Source organism: Hyperolius riggenbachi, chromosome 3 (assembly GCF_040937935.1).
Source record: "Hyperolius riggenbachi isolate aHypRig1 chromosome 3, aHypRig1.pri, whole genome shotgun sequence".
Taxonomy (NCBI): domain Eukaryota; kingdom Metazoa; phylum Chordata; class Amphibia; order Anura; family Hyperoliidae; genus Hyperolius; species Hyperolius riggenbachi.
This window is the reverse complement of record NC_090648.1, coordinates 270,837,309-270,855,395: the sequence shown is the minus strand read 5'-3', so window position 1 is coordinate 270,855,395 and position 18,087 is coordinate 270,837,309. Positions and strand designations below refer to the sequence as shown.

Sequence of the window (18,087 nt, the reverse complement as noted above, 5' to 3'; positions counted from 1 at the left end):
TGAATAATTACGCACACCCCACTTTGCAGTTATTGATTTGTAAAACATGTTTGGAATCATGTATGATTTTTGTTCCATTTCTCATGTGTATACCACTTTGTATTGGTCTTTCACATGGAATTGCAATAAAATTGATTCATGTTTGTGGCAGTAATATGACAAAATGTGGAAAACTTCAAGGGGGCCGAATACTTTTGCAAGCCACTATATCTGCCTTAGCAGTGTTCTCCCCAGGCTCTTTTAGCCGGGTGCTCCACCCGGCTAGTTTTGATGAGCACCCGGCTGTCATTGGTTCACCTCCTCGTCTGCTGTAAGCATAGTTGTCACAGAAGCACCGGCCCTGCATTCTCTCATCTCGCCCCACCCGGCTACTTTTTCATGCCACCCGGCTGGAAAAATGTTCTGGGGAGAACACTGCTTAGGCATCTGAACTGTAATATAGATGTGACATTGCTGTGAGCGCCACCTCTGGTAATTTGATTTACATATTTTAAACAGAGTGGGCGAACCGCTTTTTCTCAAACACCTGTGTCAGTGTTCTCCTATCAGCGCGTAGTGTGCACTTGCTTCTGTTTCGATTTACATTTTGACACAGTATGGCAACTTTCATTAAATCAGATTTGAACATAGAACTGCATTTAGAGCCATCAGTGTGTAGCTCACCTTAAAAGTAATCCTGTAGTAAAAAAAAAAAAAAAAATCCCTAAGGCCGGATCCACACTATAAGCGCTTTTCTGAGTGCTTTGTGATTGATTAGCGTTTTAAAAATGTCTCCCATTCACTTTCATTAAAATCACGGTAAAAATTGCAGCAATTTTTTACATACACGTACGTACACGTATTGTGGCGATTTTCACCGCGATTTTAATGAAAATGAATGGTAGAAATGTTTAAAAAGCGTTTAGAAAGCGCTAATCAATCACGCGCTTATAGTGTGGATCTGGCCTAACTTGTTAGTGGGGAGCTTATTAATAGTCCAATTCCAATTTTTTATATGACCTGACTTTTTTATTCCAATTAAAAAAATGTAGCAACATGCAGTACTTTTTTAGTCAGAATAAAAAATCGGACCACATAAAAAAAAAAGTTGGGATCGCATGTAGTGTGCAAGAGGCCTCAAATACATTTTTGGGGGAGTATTCAAGGCGCTTGTGCACAACTTTTTTTCCTTTAGCTATAAGGGCCTTCTTTCTGCTCGTTTTTTGCGGTCGTACTCATGCATGTGCAATACAGCTACTCTTGTCCACAGCCACACTCGTGCCCTGAAGTCTCTGAAGGACCTGGTGCTAGAATGGTATGGTATGCCAGGAAGCCTCTGGACTATCCTGAGGCTTCTCCCTAACAAAGTAAGTATCTTTTTTTTTTTTTACACTTTAGTGTTTCATTCATATTTAAAGTGATGGTAATTATTCCATGTTTGTACATCAGCAATGTTCTGTATAAGTCTGGAAAACAGGAGATATTGCTCATTTGTAATTTCCAATTTCTTCTACTGAGATTGGATGTGGCATAGTTAATTCAAATTTGTGTTTCTCCATTTTTATCCCTTATAATAATAAAATAAGCAATTTGCATTTTTTGGTTTTCTCATTCTTTTACCAGAAACTCGTAAACGTATCTGCTTACGTAATACAACTCAAATGATTATTCTGAATCAACTGTAAATGCAACCAATCAGGCTAACCAGGTAACAGTGGAACAGTCAGAGTTTGGTAACAAAATTGAACTTTTATCATAAATAAATATGTGACTTACAACTTAATTTAAAAGTTAATGGAAGTATAGAATGAGCTGACTAAAGCCATTTAATTTGCCATTTAGAATTCTGAGCATTCATAAGCTCATGTGTCAGAATGAAACAATAATTAAGTGAATTCTGAAAACTATTCATTTCATAAGCTAAAAATCATGCCCAGCTTCAAAGCAAATACATTAGGCAAGAGACCATATGTCTGAGTTTAAACAAACATCCTCACAAATTGAAAATGATCCATCATCAGATACAGAAAGAGCTTGAAGCATTTATTTACCAACCCTGTAAACACTCAGTGCCTAGATTGTTCTGTATATAAGATGCATTGTGCACTAAGAAATCATTAAGCACACATTAATCTATGTGTTATCCATTAAATGCTTCCTGACTGGGCTGCTGTCCATACAGAATTAATAACAACAGCAATGTGATGTGCAATCAGGATAAGCTAGATAGCACATGCCAATTGAAAATATTGTTTCTTAAAGGCCCATACACACGTCGGATTTGCGCGAACGACGGGTCGTTTGAACGTTCCGTCGTTTGCACGTTTCCACATGAAATCCGGCGTGTGTACAGACTATCGTTCGGGAGATAAGACTGGTTACCAACGATCCGCCGGGCGGATTGCTGGTAACCAGTCTTATCTCCCGAACGATAGTCTGTACACACGCCGGATTTCATGCGGAAACGTGCGAACGACGGAACGTTCAAACGACCCGTCGTTCGCGCAAATCCGACGTGTGTATGGGCCTTAAGGCCCATAGGTACAAAGATGTCCAAGTCCTGTGTAGACACCAGTAGATTTTATTTTTTTTACACAATGGATAAGTTCCCTAATTAGTTGCCTGATATCACCACACTCAAGTATCCAGTCACACATTTATGACCCTAGCTCAAGTTATGTGCATGTGTTGCACCCTTTCACACTTTTCTGGTTACGTGGAGGTGCTATAAGTTGGCCACTAATGATCCAATCTTTTTCATCCAATTTTAACAAATATATGTAGTAAAAGTGTAAATTTAGGCTTCTTACACAGTAAGACGTTGCGTTTGATGCGATGTTAAGGTCGCACAACGTGCCCCTAATGCAACGCATTGAAAGACTATAACGTGAACGTTATTTAGCCCTGCGTTTGGTGCGCAGTTTTCGTTGCACAGTGATAGAATTAAAACTGTGCATGTGTTAAAAAAAACCAAAACATTACTGAGCATGTGCAAACAGTCTAACGAAGCTAAAAACGTGTATAACGCATAGCATGCAGCACTTTCATTTAACGTGCAGCGTTAGACACCAACGCAACGTCTGCGCTGTTAACAGCCCATTGATTTTTCATTGCTGTAAGTTATTGTGCGTTACATGTTGTTGTAACATGTGACTTTAACGGCGCACTGTGAAAGAGCCCTTAAACAATTGGCACATGAGCAGAAACTGGATGGAAAATAGGGAGGGGGGTAAGGGGAGGAGGATGGAGAATGGGTGGACAGGGCAACATATGCTTTATAAAAAGTGTTAGGGCTTATGGAATGTGCAGGTTTGCATCAACTATTAACTGCTATAAAGAATAGCATAACAACAACAACAACAAATAACATTTGTAAAGCGCTCTTCTCCCGTAGGACTCAAAGGGCATAAGCATGGCTCAGACCATCGTGGTACAGAGGAAGAATTTTATAAGTCCGGAAATGCCAGGCTAAAAAGGTGGCTTTTCAGTCTGGATTTGAATAACTCCAGGGATGGTGCTGTCTTTACTGGGTGTGGCAGGGAGTTCCAAAGAGTAGGGGCAACATGACAGAAGGCTCTATCTCCAGATTTTTTGAGGTGCACTCTGGAAGTGACTAAGTTTATAGAACTTGCTGATATGAGGTTGTGAGAGGTGTGGTGCAGCTTCAGCAAGTCCTTCATGTATCCAGGGCCCAAATTGTGCAGTGATTTGAATGTCAGCAGTCCAATCTTGAAGAGTATTCTCCATTCTACTGGTAGCCAGTGCAGTGAGTGGAGGATCACTGTAATGTGACAGTGGCGAGGCTGGTTTGTTAGCAATCTGGCAGCAGCATTCTGCACTAATTGCAGACGAAGTAGGTCCTTTTTGGGGAGGCCTGCATAAAGGGCATTGCAGTAGTCCAGCCATGATGTGATGAAGGCGTGGACTAGGATTGGAAGATCCTCTGGGGGAATCAGATGTTTAATCTTTGCAATGTTCTTCAGATGAAAGTAGGAAGATTTGACTATGGATGAAATTTGTTTTCTGAAACTCAATTCCCCATCGATTAGCACACCAAGGCTGCGCACAAGGTTGGAGCGGTTTGTCTGAATTCCCAATCCTGATTTCCTGATAAACCCTTCCCATTAGTCTGACTGCTAGTGTAATGTAGCAGGGTTTATGGGGACTATTTTCTTAATAAAATCACATGAGCATGAGCTCATAGCAGTAGTTATAGCACTAAAGCCACTAGTAGTTATAGCACTTAAAGGACAACTGAAGTGAGCAGAATATGGAGGCTGCCATATTTCCTTTTAAACAATACCAGTCGCCTGGCAGCCCTGCTGATCTATTTGACTGCAGCAGTGTCTGAATAACACCAGAAACAAGCATGCAGCTAATCTTGTCAGATCTGTCAATAATGTCAAAAACACCTGATCTGCCTCATGCTTGTGCAGGGGCTATGGCTGAAACTATTCGAGGCAGAGGGATAAGCAGGGCTGCCCGGCAACTGGTATTGCTTAAAAGGAATACATATGGCAGCCTCCATAGACCTTTTGCTACAGTTGTCCTTTAAGCCATTAACTGGAGTGTAAAACTCCACAGTAATGACCAGGGACCAGTTAACATAAGCATACAGTAATTACATATAATATACAGTAATTATACATAATAATTCAAAATACAAATATTTGATATTTAGGTCAACAAAGTCTATTATTGAAAATGTACATTAATATTATGTAGGCCACTGTCTAAGTTACACAAAAAAAGCTAAATGTTTTGTGTAGAAAATTAACCTTTACCAGTACCTGGAACAGCTTATAATAAGATTGGGTGCAAGTAATTATAGCATACTTCGATATGATCTTGGTAAAACTTGTCATATTTAACTTGTTACCCTCCCCTGGGACAAGTATCTATATCCCTGAAAATCTCGCATGAGCTCCCAGGGTAATAAACTGTATTCATTACCCCAGTTCTCTCTGTCTGCTTTAAAATTATCCTTCAGTCCTAACACAGCTCACAAATACTTCACTGTGTGCTCCTCACAGTATGTACAGAGGCCGAGGAGGAAAGCTGATCTGATCAGATGGGGTAACGTGCTGGAATACTGCTGTAATATTACTAGCAGTCAGGGAGATCTAAATGCACCACTCCTGAGTGGCTGCTTATGATGTTACACTTCTGGTTTGAGTCTGGAGCTTGTAACAAACTGGGAGGGGAGGGGGGGGGGGGACCTTGGTAAAGACATACTGCTTATCCGGAGGTGTCAGGATGATTTTACAACACAGAGGCAAAGCTATGTGAGGAAAGAAACTGCTCCTAATAGTTGTGGTAATGTGTGCCCTTACATACAGTATTTAAAAAAATGTACAGTATTTAAAAAATGCTTTAAATGATAGATTTTTAAAGTTGAAATGACTGCTGTTGCCATGAGCAACAGTAATCATCCCATTGTAAATGACAGTAACTGTCATTTCATGTTGACTGGAACACAGCTTGAGCTGCATTTTAACCAGACAGTAAAATGGGTGGCCAAAAAGAATATGAAAAAAATTCAATATACATTTCCTATCCCCATAACAAGCCCATGTATATATTATGCTTCCTCCCCATATAGCACAATTGTTAAAAAAAATAATTAAGTGATGGAATTTAAAAGCCAATACATAAATTGTTACATTAGGGACTTAGCTTTTAAAACATGCATGCTATAGGGTTGTATTACTATTATTTTTGCAAATAAGGGCTTAGGATATTGTTAGAGTACCCAAAATCACATAATGGAAAACATACAAATAGAATATTCTAAATAGAATATTGTCACCATACATTGTACTAGGGACATCATTTAAACGGTGTAATAACGGACAAATAAAATGTTTGGGGTTTAATTACAGTAGAATGTTTTATTTCAAACTCATATTAGCTGAAAACTGAGAAATAATGATTTTTTTTAAAGAAGATTTTTCTTCTTATTCACTTTAAAATGCATAAAATATAAAATAATTCTTAGCAAAAAGTACCACCCAAAAAAAGTCTAATTTGTGGTGAAAAATACAATGTACAGGGAGTGCAGAATTATTAGGCAAGTTGTATTTTTGAGGAATAATTTTATTATTGAAAAACAACAACCATGTTCTCAATGAACCCCAAAAACTCATTAATATCAAAGCTGAATATTTTTGAAAGTAGTTTTTAGTTTGTTTTTAGTTTTAGCTATTTTAGGGGGATATCTGTGTGTGCAGGTGACTATTACTGTGCATAATTATTAGGCAACTTAACAAAAAACAAATATATACCCATTTCAATTATTTATTTTTACCAGTGAAACCAATATAACATCTCAACATTCACAAATATACATTTCTGACATTCAACAAAACAAAAACAAATCAGTGACCAATATAGCCACCTTTCTTTGCAAGGACACTCAAAAGCCTGCCATCCATGGATTCTGTCAGTGTTTTGATCTGTTCACCATCAACATTGCGTGCAGCAGCAACCACAGACTCCCTGACACTGTTCAGAGAGGTGTACTGTTTTCCCTCCTTGTAAATCTCACATTTTATGATGGACCACAGGTTCTCAATGGGGTTCAGATCTGGTGAACAAGGAGGCCATGTCATTAGTTTTTCTTCTTTTATACCCTTTTCTTGCCAGCCACGCTGTGGAGTACTTGGACGTGTGTGATGGAGCATTGTCTTGCATGAAAATCATGTTTTTCTTGAAGGATGCAGACCTCTTCCTGTACCACTGCTTGAAGAAGGTGTCTTCCAGAAACTGGCAGTAGGACTGGGAGTTGAGCTTGACTCCATCCTCAACCCGAAAAAGCCCCACAAGCTCATCTTTGATGATACCAGCCCAAACCAGTACTCCACCTCCACCTTGCTGGCGTCTGAGTCGGACTGGAGATCTCTGCCCTTTACCAATCCAGCCACGGGCCCATCCATCTGGCCCATCAAGACTCACTCTCATTTCATCAGTCCATAAAACCTTAGAAAAATCAGTCTTGAGATATTTCTTGGCCCAGTCTTGACGTTTCAGCTTGTGTGTCTTGTTCAGTGGTGGTCGTCTTTCAGCCTTTTTTACCTTGGCCATGTCTCTGAGTATTGCACACCTTGTGCTTTTGGGCACTCCAGTGATGTTGCAGCTCTGAAATATGGCCAAACTGGTGGCAAGTGGCATCTTGGCAGCTGCACGCTTGACTTTTCTCAGTTCACGGGCACTTATTTTGCGCCTTGGTTTTTCCACACGCTTCTTGCGACCCTGTTGACTATTTTGAGTGAAACGCTTGATTGTTTGATGATCACGCTTCAGAAGCTTTGCAATTTTAAGAGTGCTGCATCCCTCTGCAAGATATCTCACTATTTTTGACTTTTCTGAGCCTGTCAAGTCCTTCTTTTGACCCATTTTGCCAAAGGAAAGGAAGTTGCCTAATAATTATGCACACCTGATATAAGGTGTTGATGTCATTAGACCACACCCCTTCTCATTACAGAGATGCACATCACCTAATATGCTTAATTGGTAGTAGGCTTTCGAGCCTATACAGCTTGGAGTAAGACAACATGCATAAAGAGGATGATGTGGTCAAAATACTCATTTGCCTAATAATTCTGCACTCCCTGTATAGATCATTTCAGTGGGATAAGTAGTGATAAAGGCTTTGCTGAATGAATGGACGCAGCGCTGAAATGTGAAAATTGCTCTAGTGTTTAAAGGGAAAAACCTTTAGAGTTAAAGTGGTCAGCATAGTTTCATTTGTTCTGTGTTCCACATAGCTACAGAACTCGGCTGTGACATCACTAGGAGGGCAGGGCTACATATCAATATACAGCAATATATATATATATATATATATATATATATATATATATATATATATATATATATATATATTTATATACAATATATATATTTATATACAATCCGAGGGGGATCAGCAGCTCACACAGGTAGTCCTTATATGTGTATGCCCGCAACTGAGGGAGCCCAATCCCTCTGGATCATAGAGAAAGAAACGAGGAGTTGCAGCACACGGCTCTTTATTGAGCAAAAATAAATCATATACAGGCGAACGTTTCGGTCGTTCCACAACCTTCCTCAATGCCTCGGCATTGAGGAAGGTTGTGGAACGACCGAAACGTTTGCCTGTATATGATTTATTTTTGCTCAATAAAGAGCCGTGTGCTGCAACTCCTCGTTTCTTTCTCTTTCTATATATATATATATATATATATATATATATATATATATATATATATATATATATATATATATATATATATATATGAAGCATTTCTGATGCTGAAGCTAGGATAATTGCTGTAAAAGTGGGTGTCCTGAATAGATTTACAACATTCTACTATGTGTCAAAACAGTGCTTCTTCTTAAGGGCTGGTTCACCCAGGCATTTTTGCGGTGTTTAACGCGGTGTTTAAGACACAGCATTTTTCAGTATTCTACCGCCGTCCTATTCAAGTGAATGAGAGTGTTTAGAGCTGGCTTTTGCAGGCTTTCATGAAAGCCTGGCGGTAAAGCCCGGCGTTGCGTCTCATCTCGAAAGCAACATGTTGCTTTCAGAGGAGGTAAAAACTATTGCAGAGACCCGAACTGCTAGCCTTGAAGGCTTCAAAAGCTAGCGTGTAAACACTGGCGTTCAAACGCTGACATTTGAACGTGGCAGAAACCAAAGTGAACCAGCCCTAAGTGTGTTGGAACTACTTTGTCCAGATCAAGAGAGTTTGCTAAGCCTTCATAAACAACAATAAAAACAATAATAATAATGTCACTAACTGTCCCTCAGTAAGGTTCACAATATAGTGCCCAAGCCCTGCAAAAGAAAGCTAAATGTACCTCCTGCTTGTAAGGTGTTGTTGGGCAGCTCTGAGTAAAATGCCCTCCTGTGCCTATATATTATACTGCCGCCGGGAGATTTGGTTGCAGGGTAAAGCCGATAAACAGCTCACCCTGCTTCTGCACAAGTCGCGGCAGCGGTAATTACTACTCCCCCTTTAGGCCGCCATAGATAGTAGGGGAAAGATGTAATTTGGCTTCCTGCAATTGCTGGCGGACAAATTACAGTGTTTTTGTAGCAATTTGTGCTCCATCTTTTGACAGTGCTCAAATTACTCACTGAACGCCTCTATAGCTGTAGTTCCTATTACAGGCTATGGTGGCACTGGCTGCGCCCAAATCTCCTGGGCTGTCTTTACAGTACTCCCCTCCTGCTCCTACTCCAGGCAGGAAACTGTATGCAATATAGGCTGCATGCTGCATCTACTATCTAGTTGCTGCAATGCTGTCCAGGCATCCGGGTCTCAGACAACATAACCACTATCCTCGAAACATCACCCTTTGGTTTATACCATAATGACTAAAAGATGGATGGAAGATGGCAACCTCTGCTTTATTTATATATATAAAAAAAAATCTATAGCTACGGGCTCATTATTATTTTTCCACCTTTCATTATCTGACGCAGGAGCTGTATTTTATACAGAGTTCGTGGAATGAGTAAATGAACTTGAATACCGGTATATGGTAACACAAGCCAAGAGAGAGGGTGACAATGAGATAGTGTAAACAAACCCCTCTTTTATTTGCCAGGAAGATAAATAAGTATTTGCGTTCACCTATGATCCTGACACAGATGCTACTACATTAACAGCCACTTGGGTCCTACAATGCAAGTTGCTGGCAAAGTAGTTAAGACAAACTTATTTACCACATTAATTAAATGGTCTATTTAACATAGAATATCAATTCTCTAATCACATCTCAGCTGAACTTCTTATTTCAATTAACAACTCTAAAGTCTTCCAACAGAGATCCAACTGCTCTAGGATCATTAAGAGCATTTTCATTACCTGTCAAATGAGGGAGTAAAAGGCAAAAACTGCAAGCACTCTCAGGAGTAGGCCTCTACCCTACTTAAGAGATGATTAGGGAGTAAGCAGCAGTAGTTCTCATTAGTTGCTAAGCAATGAATAGACCTCCAATGAAACAAGAATTGGAAAGAAAGAAAAAAGGTGTTTCCATGCAAATCCAAACTCAAGGGCAGCTTGCCCTTTTCGATTAACACTAAATGTGACATTACAACAGAGTGTAATCATCACAAGTCAGAGAAAGGTGAAACAGGAAAAGAAGCACATCTATAGAATAAATATAAATGCTGTTTTCATGATAGTTGCTTCTTCTTCAACTGAATATATAAAGACGTGTTATAATGTAAGAAAAGCATACCCTGCAGTTGTTTGAGGGAAACAAGCATTTGGATACAATTATATTTTAAGGGCAGTGATTAAAGAACAAGAATAAAAAACCCCAAAAAACAGAAAACAGGCTTGTCTCTTTCAAAAGTCTAAGGCAAGGTTCATGCTCGCATGTGACTTGCGAATGTGCAAAAACACATTCATCACATATCTAATCTAGGATAATAGCACTTCTGCTAAAATTCTTGCAATTGTGTTTGCATTTTTACATGTGCAAAAATACTGTATTTTTCGGACTGTAAGACACACTTTATCTCGCCCAAAAGTGGGGAGAAAAAGTGGATGCGTCTTATAGTCCGAATGTGGCAGTCTTACCGATCTGGGTGCTTCTACTCTTTGTGCTGTAATTGATGTCTGCAGTGGTGAGGCAGCAGCACAATGCTAAGTGTTTCTGATTCACAGAGCAGCACCTGCTTAACCACTTTACCCCCAGCGGTACGAATTTCTCCGCCCCTTTTTTCCCCCCTAAAAAACCAGGGACGGAGAAATCCGTACCTTCCGCGCTACCGCCGCTGTCCGCGCTCCCGCCGCTCGTGCGCGCGCACCCGCCGCTCGTGCACGCCGCCGCCCGCTCGCCCGGAGATCAATGAACGGGAAAATCCATTCCCGTTCGTTGATCTAGCCCCCGCAATGATCTGCTGCTTCTTTCAGAAACAGCGAGATCATTGAGTCTCCCAGCCTCCTACTGCTTCCTGTAAGCGTCCTTCCGGATGCTTACAGGTCGCATGTAAACAAACACTCTGTGGCCATCTTGTGGCCAAATAGTAAACTACACCCTAAAAGCATTTTACATATTCAAACATTACATTTACACAATAAATTAACTCATTACCTCCCACACTCCCCAATTTTTATTTTTTTTTTTGTAATTAAAAAAAAAAAATACAATAAAAAAAAAACATAAATAGTTACCTTAGGGACTGAACTTTTTAAATATTTATGTCAAGAGGGTATAACACTGTTACTTTATAAACTGCGGGCTTGTAATTAGGGATGGATGCAAAACTGAAAAAAAATGCACCTTTATTTCCAAATAAAATATTGTCGCCAAACATTGTGATAGGGACATAATTTAAATGGTTTTATAACCGGGACAAATGGGTTAATACATTTCATGGGTTTTAATTACAGTAGCATGCTTTATTTAAAAACTATAATGGCCGAAAACTGAAAAATAATAATTTTTTCCCACATTTTTTCTTATTTCCCCATTAAAACACACTTAGAATAAAATAATTCTTGGCATAATGTCCTACCTAAAGAAAGCCTAATTGGTGGCGAAAAAAACAAGATATAGTTCATTTCATTGGGATAAGTAATGATAAAGTTATAGACGAATGAATGGAAGGAGCGCTGAAAGGTGAAAATTGCTCTGGTGGTCAGGGGGTAAAACCCCTCAGTGGTGAAGTGGTTAAAGAGTATTTGTCCTTGCTGTGATCATGGCGTCCGCAGGGGGAGGAAGCCGCATCAGCGCGATCCCAGTGTTTTCTAAGCCGCATAGCGGCAGCCACCGTGATGCTTCTCCTGGCTGAGATCTTCTTATCTCATCAGCACGATCCCACAGAGAAGTACAGCCGCCATAATGGACGCTTCCGTACTGCTTTGCTTACTGATGTCACCACATGACCCCAGGCGCACGTGCGCCACAGGTCATGAGAGGGCACCAGTAAACAGAGCAGTACGACAGAGCCTCTGAGGACTCTGCTGTTGTAGTGGCTGAAGATATACTGTACTCCTCTGTGGGATCGCGCTGAGGAGACAAGAAGATCCCAGCCAGGAGCAGCATCTCCGGTCATCACATCGGCTTCTGCTATGCCGTTTAGAAAACACTGGGATCGCACTGATACAGCTGATGCAGGGAGCGGATGTGAGAGGGATAAGGCATGACTGAGCCCTCTATGCACACCTAGCCACCTACGTGGGTGGTCTGCACACCACAGCTCCACTTTTCAATCCCAGGAGCAGAGCCCCACATGCAGCAACACTGTCACAGGCTCGCTCTGCCCCAAGGCAGAGACACTAATCTGCCAGGAAGACGCCTGCTGAGCATATTTGCAGATCCCCAGGATACCTGCACAAGGGAGGAAAGTACCCATAGCCTATGTACCCAGCTGGAAGAGGGAAAAAAGTACTTCCACTGAAAGACCCATAAGGAGCAACACCCTGAGGTGATATTACTCCACAGGGAGGCTTGCCACCACTTGCTTAGAGAGTGTGCTCTCTCCCATTTTGTTTTAGCCCCTCCCCCACCCTGTCTAAACAGAATGTTACCACTTATAGTGGCACACACAGAGCAGAACCAGGGACCTTCAACTGTCCACCATTTACTTACTACCATCCATCCAGATTGCTCCTCCTATGGTTCTAGGGGTATCATATACTTTACAGTATACTGAATACCTAGTTCTACCACTCCTGGATCATGGACGCATTAAGGTTTAGAATTTTCGTTTTCTTTGTTTTTGCCCCCTAAACCTAGGTATGTCTAAAGGCGCATACACGGCATATTTTCACAAACGACGGGTCTTATCAGTCTGCCGACAGACTGTACACACGTCCTACTGTCGGCAGAACACCACCCAGCGGGAGGGTCTGATGGCCCCGTCATTTGTGAAAATATGGCTTGTGTACACGCCATTATAGTCTGAAAAATACGGTACTTTGCATCCTAAATTTGCACATTGCATGCAAACACAGTAAAAAGGCATTTGATAATTTACATACAAACACAATCTTTAATGCAAACATTAACAAGGCATTCCAGCATAATGCCATTTATGATTAGGTCTATAAGTTTATTTTCAATTCAGGGTCACTTTAAAGGAAAATGCCAATAAACATTTTTACAGAGGAATTACTTTACCTGCTATTAGAGTGGTCTCAGCGTTCAACCGCTATGCAGCATAGCAATAGGCAATGCTTCTTAACCTATTTTGGTTCCTGGACGTAGAAACAACGTCCAGGAACCATGCGCGCCACCGCGCGCGTGCACGCGCACTCCCGGCCGCAGATTCGGTAGCCACGGAATCAATGTATCGGGCTATGGTGCCCGATCACTGATTCCTCTCCCTCGCTGAAAAAGCGACAGCTTCTCTCGGAAGCTGTGCTTTTTCCGGCCGTTGCCTCCACTCTGCGTCACTCTAAGCGTGTTACGCTTAGAGTGGTGTCATGTAAACAAACTCATGGCCGCCATCTTGTGGCCAAAAAGTAAAACTACAACTACAAGTAAAAAAAATTAAAAACCACACACAATTACATTATAAAACTATACATCCCACCCTCCCAAAAATACCCAAATAAAATGTTTAATATAAAAAAAAAAACCATTACAATAAAAAAAAAACATGTAAATATTTACCTAAGGGTCTAAACTTTTTAAATATCAATGTAAAGATGAAATTTCTATATTTTTTTATTTTAAACTTGTAAATAGTGATAGATGCAAAACGGAAAAAATGCACCTTTATTTCCAAATAAAATATTGTCGCCATACATTGTGATAGGGACATAATTTTAACGGTGTAATAACCGGGACATATGGGAAAATACAATACGTGAGTTTTAATTATGGAGGCATGTATTATTTTAAAACTATAATGGCTGAAAACTGAGAAATAATGAATTTTTCCGTTTTTTTCTTATTCTTCCTGTAAAAATGCATTTACAGTAAAGTGGCTCTTAGCAAAATGTACCCCCCAAAGAAAGTCTAATTGGTGGCGGAAAAAGCAAGATATAGATCAGTTCATTGTGATAAGTAGTGATAAAGTTATAGGCTAATGAATGGGAGGTGAACATTTCTCAAGTGAAAACGACGGAATGCGAATGGGTTAAAGTGTACGTGTAGTTTCAACCTCTTAAAATGAGGCGCTAATGATGTTCCCATAGTAAACATTTACAAATCATTTGTGGCTAGTCTGCACTCGGAACTCGGTGTATGTGCAAAAGAGTAATAATGATCTGCACAAAGACGTTTGAAATTTATAGGCACAGCTTACATACAGTGGCTTGCAAAAGTATTCGGCCCCCTTGAAGTTCTCCACATTTTGTCACATTACTGCCACAAACATGAATCAATTTTATTGGAATTCCACGTGAAAGACCAATACAAAGTGGTGTACACGTGAGACGTGGAACGAAAATCATACATGATTCCAAACATTTTTTTTTTACAAATCAATAACTGCAAAGTGGGGTGTGCATAATTATTCAGCCCCCTTTGGTCTGAGTGCAGTCAGTTGTCCATAGACATTGCCTGATGAGTGCTAATGACTAAATAGAGTGCATCTGGGTGTAAGCTAATGTCAGTACAAATACAGCTGCTCTGTGATGGCCTCAGAAGTTGTCTAAGAGTATACTGGGATCAACAACACCATGAAGTCCAAAGAACACACCAGACAGGTCAGGGATAAAGTTATTGAGAAATTTAAAGCAGGCTTAGGCTACAAAAAGATTTCCAAAGCCTTGAACATCCCACGGAGCACTGTTCAAGCGATCATTCAGAAATGGAAGGAGTATGGCACAACTGTAAACCTACCAAGACAAGGCCATCCACCTAAACTCACAGGCCGAACAAGAACGCTGATCAGAAATGCAGTCAAGAGGCCCATGGTGACTCTGGACGAGCTGCAGAGAGCTACAGCTCAGGTGGTGGAATCTGTCCATAGGACAAGTATTAGTCGTGTACTGGGCAAAGTTGGCCTTTATGGAAGAGTGACAAGAATAAAGCCATTGTTAACAGAAAAGCATAAGAAGTCCTGTTTGCAGTTTGCCACAAGCCATGTGGGGGACACCGCAAACATGTGGAAAAAGGTGCTCTGGTCAGGTGAGATCAAAATGGAACTTTTTGGCCAAAATGCAAAACGCTGTGTGGCGGAAAACTAACACTGCACATCACTCTGAACATACCCTCCCCACTGTCAAATATGGTGGTGGCAGCATCATGCTCTGGGGTTGCTTCTCTTCAGCAGGGACAGGGAAGCTGGTCAGAGTTGATGGGTATATGGATGGAGCCAAATACAGGGCAATCTTGGAAGAAAACCTCTTGGAGTCTGGAAAAGACTTGAGACTGAATTCACCTTCCAGCAGGACAATGACCCTAAACATAAAGCCAGAGCAACAATGGAATGGTTTAAAACAATACATATCCATGTGTTAGAATGGCCCAGTCAAAGTCCTGATCTAAATCCAATCGAGAATCTGTAGCAAGATCAGAAAACTGCTGTTCACAAACGCTGTCCATTTAATCTGACTGAGCTGGAGCTGTTTTGCAAAGAAGAATGGGCAAGGATTTCAGTCTCTAGATGTGCAAAGCTGGTAGAGACATACCCTAAAAGACTGGCAGCTGTAATTGCAGCAAAAGGTGGTGCTATAAATTATTGACTCAGGGGGCTGAATAATTACACACACCCCATTTTGCAGGTTTTTTTTTTTTTTTTTTTTAAATGTTTGGAATCATGTATGATTTTCGTTCCACGTCTCACGTGTACACCACTTTGTATTGGTCTTTCACATGGAATTCCATTAAAATTCATTCATGTTTGTGGCAGTAATATAACAAAATGTGGAAAACTTCAAGGGGGCTGAATATTTTTGCAAACCACTGTATGTGTAAGAGAGAGGGAACATTTTAGAAGAGCAAACGTCATGCAGGGATTATCGTATACTCCAATTGATTTACTGTGAGTACTGGCACAGGGTAATACCTTTTACTATAAAATACTTGGCGGTGAAAAGATGAAGAAAAAGGGCATGCCAATCTTATAGCGTAATTCAGAATCAGAATTTTTTATTTCGCCAAGTACAACGGGGGGTTGTACTCGGAATTGTTTTTGGCTCAAACAGGGTCGGTGATGGTACAAACACATACTGTACATGCGAACTACAACACATACAATCATATACAGTATAGTACAAAGTAAACATATACCTTTGTGTACATACGGCACATAACTATAGTGAAGGACGCGTGGGGGGGGAGTCTGGAGTGCTTTGTGAGGGGAGCAGCCTGCCAACTACCGACGGCGCTCGCACAGCTCCGCAGCAGTTCCAGATGCCCGGCAGTGTGTCCTGGAAAAGAGTGGAGAGAGAGAGAGAGAGAGAGAGAGAGAGAAGGGATAGCTAAGAGAGAATGAGGAAAGAAAGAGAGAACCAAAGCAAGAGGTGAGAGACAGAGGCAGAGAGTCCCTTAGGGCTGCAGATTAAAAACTTGCCTGGGTACAGTCCAACAAACAGTCCCAATCAGTCCGATGGTGGTTGCAGGCAGAGGGGACCCGGTGCTTCTGGGAGCAAGAAGAGCCAGTGGCCGCAGAGGCCGATGGAGCTGGTGGCTGAACTGGTGGAGGATGGACTGGCAGCCGAGTGGCCTGGCCACTAGGCCAGGAGCCCAGCAAGTTCATCCGTGGATGGCTAATCCCACCAGGGGACAGAGATGGGGGCCCGACTTGGGGGCACAGCGAGGATATCAGGCTCACCTGGGTAGGGCAGCGGTGATGTGCCACCAGGGATTGATGAGATATCTCCTGCTGCCTGGATAGATGTGGAGGAATCCTGCATGTGCCCGAGTGGCTTCCTGGCAGCAGCGGTGGTGGATCGGGGGCAGGGCGAAGTAGAGCAGTGCTTGGGCCTATGGTCACTCCATGTGGGTGGCGGCGGCCGCTCAGCTGCTGGTGCAATCGGGGGCAGGGCGAAGTAGAGCAGTGCTTGGGCCTATGGTCACTCCATGTGGGTGGCGGCGGCCGCTCAGCTGCTGGTGCAATCACGCCCTGCAAGTCAGGCATGTGTACGATCCCAGTGCCCTCCTTCCCCACCACTGACCAGCCTCATCTCAGAACAGTCCATCGGGCCGCGGCGGTGGAGCGGACCGCATGTCCCTGCGATGGTGCCTGGCAGTGTAGCGTCCTCTCGATGAGGAGCCTCCGAGTCCTCAGATGGCGGCAGGGCAGCCGCATGTCTCCGGCGGCGTCTGGTTGCTCCGGCGTCTGGTTGCTCCGGCAGCAGAGCCGTGGCTGCGCCAGTGTGGATCAGGCAGGCAGCCTCCGAGTCCCTCGATCGCGGCAGAGCAGCCGCATGTCTCTGGCTGGCTGCCTGCCCCTGCACAGAGATGTGGCTGCACCTCTGTGGGTCTCTGTTCTTCCCAGGTAGAGCGGCAGCGTGAGGAGAGAGATTGGTCCCATTGTGCAGCAACGAGCAGCCAGCTCGCGGCAGGAGCAGTCCGAGCTTGGTGGTGGGAGAGCACAAGGGCCTGAACAGCTGATCGCATGATCAGCTGGAAGCTTGCAGCTCGCAATTCAGACCCAGGAGGCTCTGTGCCTGGATCAGCACGTCTCGGCCTGTCTCCGATTGTCTCCCACGGTATCCCCGCATCCTCCCCTTTAGATTAGGGGGGGATTAGGGAGTAAAAATCTTAGGGAAGTGATAGGAAAAAGAAGAAGAGGCCAGAGCCCTGTGTCTGTGGCTGCCGATGCAGCGCCATCTTGATCTTGATCCAAGTACTATCTCACCATATTCTAGGTTACAATTCCCTCCAGCAGTGAACTACAGTTGGGTAGTCTGTCACCTTGGTCCAATATCATATTCCTTCCAGAGGATTGAATGGGATGAGTCAAGAATCACAAAACACAGCCTCTGATGAAGCCTTGGCAATACGTGTGAGTTTTATCAGGGTAAAGTATGCCATTGCTTGTAGATTTCTTCCTCTTTGCTTGTGATTAGTAAGTCTGTCGCTACTTTCCTCTTCCTGCACTCAGTTAGTCAGCTCTAATCTAGTATCCTTCTCCATTACCCTCTCGACTGTAGTGACTCCTCCACTGCACACCTCTTGGCACTTCTTAATATTTCTTGGCTAGTGATC

At 42.3% G+C, this 18,087-nt stretch overlaps 1 protein-coding gene across 1 annotated transcript in view; it reads right to left on the bottom strand.

The window, feature by feature from the left end:
• The window catches only part of LOC137563632 (TBC1 domain family member 22A-like), a 640,427-nt gene that overhangs the window by 443,398 nt on the left and 178,942 nt on the right, over positions 1–18,087 (bottom strand). The gene's annotated exons all lie outside the window — the stretch shown is intronic.